Raw genomic sequence first — 6,849 nt, 5'->3', positions numbered from 1 at the left:
TAAATCCAATCCTATGAACGGTTATGATTAATTTGTTAAAAAAATATTTCAAATAAAAATAAACGGTTATGTTCAATATGTTAAAAAATAGCATTACTATTCATTTATTTTACATTATTTATTTTGTTACGTTATTTGTTTGCGTAAGAACGCCAAAAAAATGCGTATGTCATCAAACCCAAATTCAAAATACATGCTTTTATTAAATTTTAAAGTAAATAAGAATTAAATTTTGATGCTTTTAGTTTAAAATACATACTTAAATTTTAGATTTATCAAAATTTAAAAATATATAAAAATATTCAATATATATACAAAAAATAATATAAGATATTGCAGATATTTTCTAATAAAATATAATATATAAACTTATAAAATATAATTTTTGTTGTAAATTTGTAGATAAATATTATATATAAATTTATATTGTATACATGAATGCTATCGGTAGCAAACGGACTGCATTGCCACCAATTTGTTTTCGATGATCGAGCTTCCAAATCAACGATCAATACCGTTTAACATAATTTATACCACTTGTAGTATCAAGAAACGAAATTTTAAATCTTTTCGATATCAATGACCTAATTATCAAAGGATTTTAAAATTTGTAATTTTTACTGTCAATATAAGACGTTTCTCGTTTAACGTCATAAAGATATCCAAATCAGTTGAAGCTTGGTTATAAAATTCTTTAAACTATTTAAAATAAGATCTATACTTTTGATCTTGATTACAAAACTCCTATCATCACTTTTTAAATGATATTCATTTTCAGCCGTTCATTTTTGTGTCCACTTGATAGACAAAAGAACAATATCGAAAAAGTATAAAATTTGATTTCTAGATGCTTCAAGTGGTATCGATCATGTTCAATAGTGCCGATCATTGATTTGGAGGCTCGATCATCGAAAATAAATGGATGACAACGGAGCTCGTTTGCTACCAATAGTATTCCAGCTCAACTATATATATATATATATATATATATATATATATATAGAGAGAGAGAGAGAGAGAGAGAGAGAGAGAGAGAGAGAGTTCAGCTAAAATACTATTGATAGCAAAAGGCCTTTTTTGTTATCAAGTTTTAGCCTTTGGATCAATTTCTTTTATCATTTTTAATCATTGGATTAAATATTATAACCCAGTAGGGACTAATATCATCCTAACCCTACAATGTTTCATCCAAGCGTTAAAAACTTAAATAGCAAAAAAGACTTTTTGCTATCAATAGTATTCCAGCCTAGCTCTCTCTCTCTCTATATATATAGAATGAGACTGCTATACTATCTATAGTACAGGAACTACGGTACTATAGTCTCGTTTTCGATTTTAGGTTGTTCAAAATCAACGATTCATACCTTAAATATGATCTAGGATATATAGTTCTTAGGAATAAAATTTTAATTTTTTTCGACATATTTTACTTAATAAGTAAACATATCAAAATGAATGGTGAAAATTGAACAATTTTTAAAATTTGATAATAAAACTTTTGAATTCAAGATCAAAAATGCTTATCTTGATTTAGATAGTTCAAAGTATTTTTTATCAAAATTTGAATAAATTTAGATTCTTCTGCACCGTTAAACTACAAATTTCTTACAATAACCATTGAAAATTAATAATTTTAAAATTAAAAAAGACAAAAAAAAAAGGAGTTATAAACAACTAGTTCTGGCAGTGAATTAGAAAGGGATTGTCTCTTAGTCAAATAGGAAAGGTAGCCCTTTCAAAAGGATTTGACATGGAGATTCTTTCAATCTTTAACTAATGAAGTACCGTAATGTATATAACAATAACTAGAGTCCGGCTACTATACTCTTATGAGTATGGACCCTTTTATATTTATAAGTTCTCGGTTGTAATATCCATTCCTTTGATTATTTCTACCTGTTAGATCATACTATTCAATCAACCATCCACTCAACTCTAGATGACCACTATTAACCTAATCGGGGATCACTATCATCCTAACCGCACATCCTTTCATCCAATGGTCGAAAACTTATGAATACAAAAAATTCTATACTCATAGGAGTATAGTAGCCCTAGCCCAATAAGTAACTCAATTTTTTAGTATATGTAATATATAGTAATAGTTTGACTCGGCTGTTAGGAGTATGATTTAATCATAAAGTAAACTATATCAAAAAAATATAAAATTTTACTTTTAAAAATTTTAAAAATTTTAAATCAATTTAACAGTGTGGATCGTTGATTTGAACACTTTAGGATCGAAAACAAGATTATAATACCGGAGTCCCGGTACTATAGATATTATAGGAGTCTCTCTCTCTCTCTCTCTCTCTCTCTCTCTCTCTCTCTCTCTCTCTCTATATATATATATATATATTGGACTGGAATATTGTTAATAGTATTTGGCCTCCTTTACTATCGAGTTTTTAACCATTGGATAAAAATTATATGGTTAGGCTGATAGTGGTTCTCTAGGGTTTAGTGGTGGTCCTCCTAGAGTTGAGTCGATGGTTTATTGAATAGTATGATCTAAAGGGTGAAATTGATTAAAGTGTAGATCTAATGGCTAAAAAATCGATGGCAAAAGAACTCAAATATTATTAATAGTATTTCAGCTACTACTCTATATGAGTAAGGCTACTGTGCTATTAGCAGTAAAGCAGCCCTTCTGCTCCTAAGTTTCTAACCATCATCAATTTTGATGGATGGTTAGGGTAAGAGAGAGAAGTGAAATTGAGAAAAAATTCAAAGAGAAAAGAAATTGAGACACTCATTTTCTCTTTAATTTTTCTTCTCTCTCACCCTAGCCACCTATCAAAATTAATGGACGGTTAGAAATTTAGAAACACAAGGGCAGCTATGCTCCTAATAGCACAGTAACCCTATGAAAGAATCCGGCTGTAATACTATCGATAGCGCCAAGTATTTGGTGCTACTAAATTTTCTGCCATTAGATCCACCCTTTTGACCATTTTCACCCGTTGGATCATACTATTCAACCAATCACCCACTCAACCCTAGGGGATTACTATCATCCTAACCACATATCGTTTCATCCAAGGACCGAAAAACTTAATAGCACTAATAACTTGATGCTCTTAATAATATTCTAGCTAGTTCTATATATTAATGTTTGATGTCATATTTGAATTTATATTTTAAAAATTTAGATTTAGTGTAATATGTTTTGAAATATTGTAAAGAGAAATAATTATTTCGGGCTCGGGTTTGTAGGTTCGAATTCGGGTTTGGGTTTCGAATTTTTGCCCAGTTTCGAGTTTGGATATGGATTTTTAAAATCTATCGGATTCGGGTTTGGGTGTCGAGTTTAGTAGTCGAGTTTGGTAGTCGGATTTGGATTCAGGTTTTTCAAAATCTGCCCTGAATCCGACCCGCTGACATCCCTAAATGTAAAGAGTATATTTTTTTCGTTTGACAAAGCGTTTTTGTAAATGAGCAATGTTACAAATAGATCTTACATCCCATCCATCTAATTACTCTTATTTCTTACTAGTCTTATAATTTTTATTTCTTTATACTAAACTCAATTAAATTTTTATGAATCTAGAATATAGATAATCTAGATAGCATATTTCTTTGTTAAAACGGCAGATGATTAAAACTGTTGGAAAAGGCACCGTTAGATTTTTCAATTTGCAACATTGAAAGAAAAAAAAAGTAATCTGATGTGCTCACTAAATTGTATAATATTTTAAATTATGTGTGTAAATTAATCAAAATTTTCAATATTATATATGTCAACGTATGAACATCTGGTTGAGAAAGCTCCTTCGGAAATGTTTTATATTCGTTTGGTTTGAAATCATGAGATTATCATAGTGTTATTCCGAACAAAATGCATAATAATAACATATGGCATTTTACCATCCCGTAATTCACATTTTACCGTACCATAGTTATTATAAGATTTTACGGTTCACCCACCTTTTCAATAACATGTCTCTATTGTTATCGCAAATTAGGAGGTCATTTTTAATCCACTAAATATCTTCATAATCAAGATTTTTTATGATAAAATATTTTCTTAATGACATCTATAAGCTTTCTTCTTATTTTAGAAAAAAAGTGGGTCCTACCACTTCTTCAACTGTATAGAACATATTTCTTTAGTGGGGCCATAAATAATAATGTTTAGCAGAATAGGAAACATTTGGATGCTAATTGAGGAGCCCATAAATACTGGTTCATTTCAAACGTTCACATGAAATAATAATGTTTAGTGGAATAGAAAATATTTGGAAGTTAATTGAGGAGCCTATAAATACTGGGGCGTTTCTATACATGTAACATTTCATATAAGATAATTTTTTTAAAAAAATATATAATAATAAGTGTCCAATAATTTAGATATTTGTTCTTAGATTTTTCAGAAAATTAAATTTATATTGTCCGTGTAATTAATGCAAAGTCGGTTGTCTCCTCAAGAGACTTCTCGGATTCTTCCAATCCGCCCCTCCATCTCCTTCCCTTTTTTTTTTTTTTTTTTNCTTTTTTTTTTTTTTTTTTTCTTTCGCCCACCTATTCACCATGCCCACTAAATAATAATGTTTAGTAGAATAAGAAATATTTGGACGTTAATTGAGGAGCACATAAATGCTAGGTCGTTTCAAACATTTGCATTAAATAATAATGTTTAGTGGAGTAGAAATTATTTGGAAGTTAATTGAGGAGCCCATAAATATTAGAATATTTCTATACATGTAACGATTTATATAAGACAAATTTTTTTAAAAAAAATTATACAATAATAAATGTTCAATAATATAGGTATTTGTTCTTAGATGTTTTAAAAAAATTAAATTTGTATTGCCCGTGTAATTAATGCAAAGTTCGTTGTCTCCTCAAGGACTTCTCAGGTTCTTCCCATCCGCTCCTCCATCTCCTTCTCTCTATTTTTTTTTTCTTTCATCCACCTATTCACCACCTACCCCTTCGCCGCTACTCGCTCACCTTCGACGCCTTCAAAAGTCCCTTTCTCGACCACCTCCGCCGTTGCAACAGCAGCCGCCGCTGCAACTATAACGACCCGACCCACTAGCAACAATAATTCGTTGGGCCAAAACCACCGGCTCAAAATGCTTAAACCCAGTTATTTTTATTAGTGTGTAGGTCTCATATAAACTGATCGGAATAGAACTATTGGAGCGTTATAAACTCCCCCAGTTTAAACCCTGACGTCCTCGTCGGATCCAAATCAGATCACAGACAGGCACAGACAGATCAAGACCAGCATTACCAGGCGATTTGAGATTCTAGAGGTGGCTCCTACGGGTTCAAGAGGTGGCTCCCACCAAACTTGTTGGTGTAACACTTTGTCCTGCATAGCATTTAGCTCTCACACTTCCGGCTGATACTCGGCTCTGATACCAATTGTAACGACCCAACCTGCTAGCAATAATAACTCGTTGGGCCAAACCACCGGCCCAAAATGCTTAAGCTCGGTTAATATTACTGGCGGGTCGGGTCGTTACAGCAACAGCAGCCATCACGGCCACTGCGTCGACTCAGCACAGCCATTGAGCCAAGATCACTTTGAACGAGAGGGTTGGTGTATCGTTTGCAGAAGCGAAGCAGTGAGTGAATTTTTCAATATATTCAATAATTTTGTCCCAGTAATTTCAAAGGCCATATTGTGAATTAATTTTTTAATCGGATTAGAGTGAATTTTTGACTATTGTGTAACTATTTTGTAGGTACAGTAGCAAGCGATATGAAGGGTGAAGGGTGGACTGCATATTCATAAGTCAACAACTTTTAATAGTCATGATGTTTATTTGCATGGTTTGTTTCTACAACTTGACTTTTTTATCTACTTTGAATATTACTTAATTAGTTTTGTCATCTTTATCTACATTTTATATTGGTTTTGGTTATTTATTCTGCTTTAGGAATTCAAATAGTTTTCCGTTCAACTATATAAATATGCATGACAAACAACTGTTTTATGGTCATCTAATTTCGTATTCTCGGACTCATTTCAAATATGGAAAGAAAAGAGTATATATATAGCTCGAATGGTTAGCAAAATTAATGTATGATCGGATATAATTACAGTAGATATAATACAAAGATTGCAGATTTATCTTGCTGAATACTTTTATTTTGTTTTAGGAAATTGCTGCTTCTGCCTGCAATGTTTAATTATATCGATAGGTTCTTTTTTTATTTGAATTTGATGCTTTGTTTATTTACTCTTATTTTTTTACTATATAGCATATTTTAAATTAATGTTAATCTTTTTTATTAGAAATTAGTTGCCTGTATGCGATTGATCTACAATTGTTTGCCTCTGATTTTGTGCATATGACGTAAATTGCAGCAAAAAAAAACATTGCAGCTCTGATCGATGCACTTTGTTATTTTTTTATAGCAGATATTTTTTCATCCATATATAGCAATGTTTCAGAATCTCGTACCTAATAAGAGAAAGCTGCAAGATTTATTAAGTTCATTTCTATTAAGTGTTTGAATAATCAAAAAAATATATATAAAAACTACAAATATTAATTATATATTATTACCTTTTTGTTTCTGTACATGAGAGAGAGAGAGAGAGAGAGCATTTTGCCTAATAAAATTTTACAATTATGTCTCATTGGAAACTCGCTAAATTTATAACTTTGAGTATTTTTGTTATCTTATAGAAAGTAATGTTAATATCTATATATATATACAATCGTGAGTTTGTACGGAGTTCTCCCCGCATTTTGCGGGGGCGTCGCACGAGAGAGAGAGGGAGAGAGAGAGAACAGAGGGAGGAGAGAGAGAGAGCATACAGAGAGAGGGGGAGAGAGAACAGAGAGAGAGAGAGAGAGAGAGCAGAGTAGAAGGAGAGAGAGAGAGAGA

Source organism: Ananas comosus, linkage group 5 (assembly GCF_001540865.1).
Source record: "Ananas comosus cultivar F153 linkage group 5, ASM154086v1, whole genome shotgun sequence".
Lineage (NCBI taxonomy): Eukaryota > Viridiplantae > Streptophyta > Magnoliopsida > Poales > Bromeliaceae > Ananas > Ananas comosus.
The sequence above is the reverse complement of the archived record's forward strand: the minus strand, read 5'-3'. Positions refer to the sequence as shown.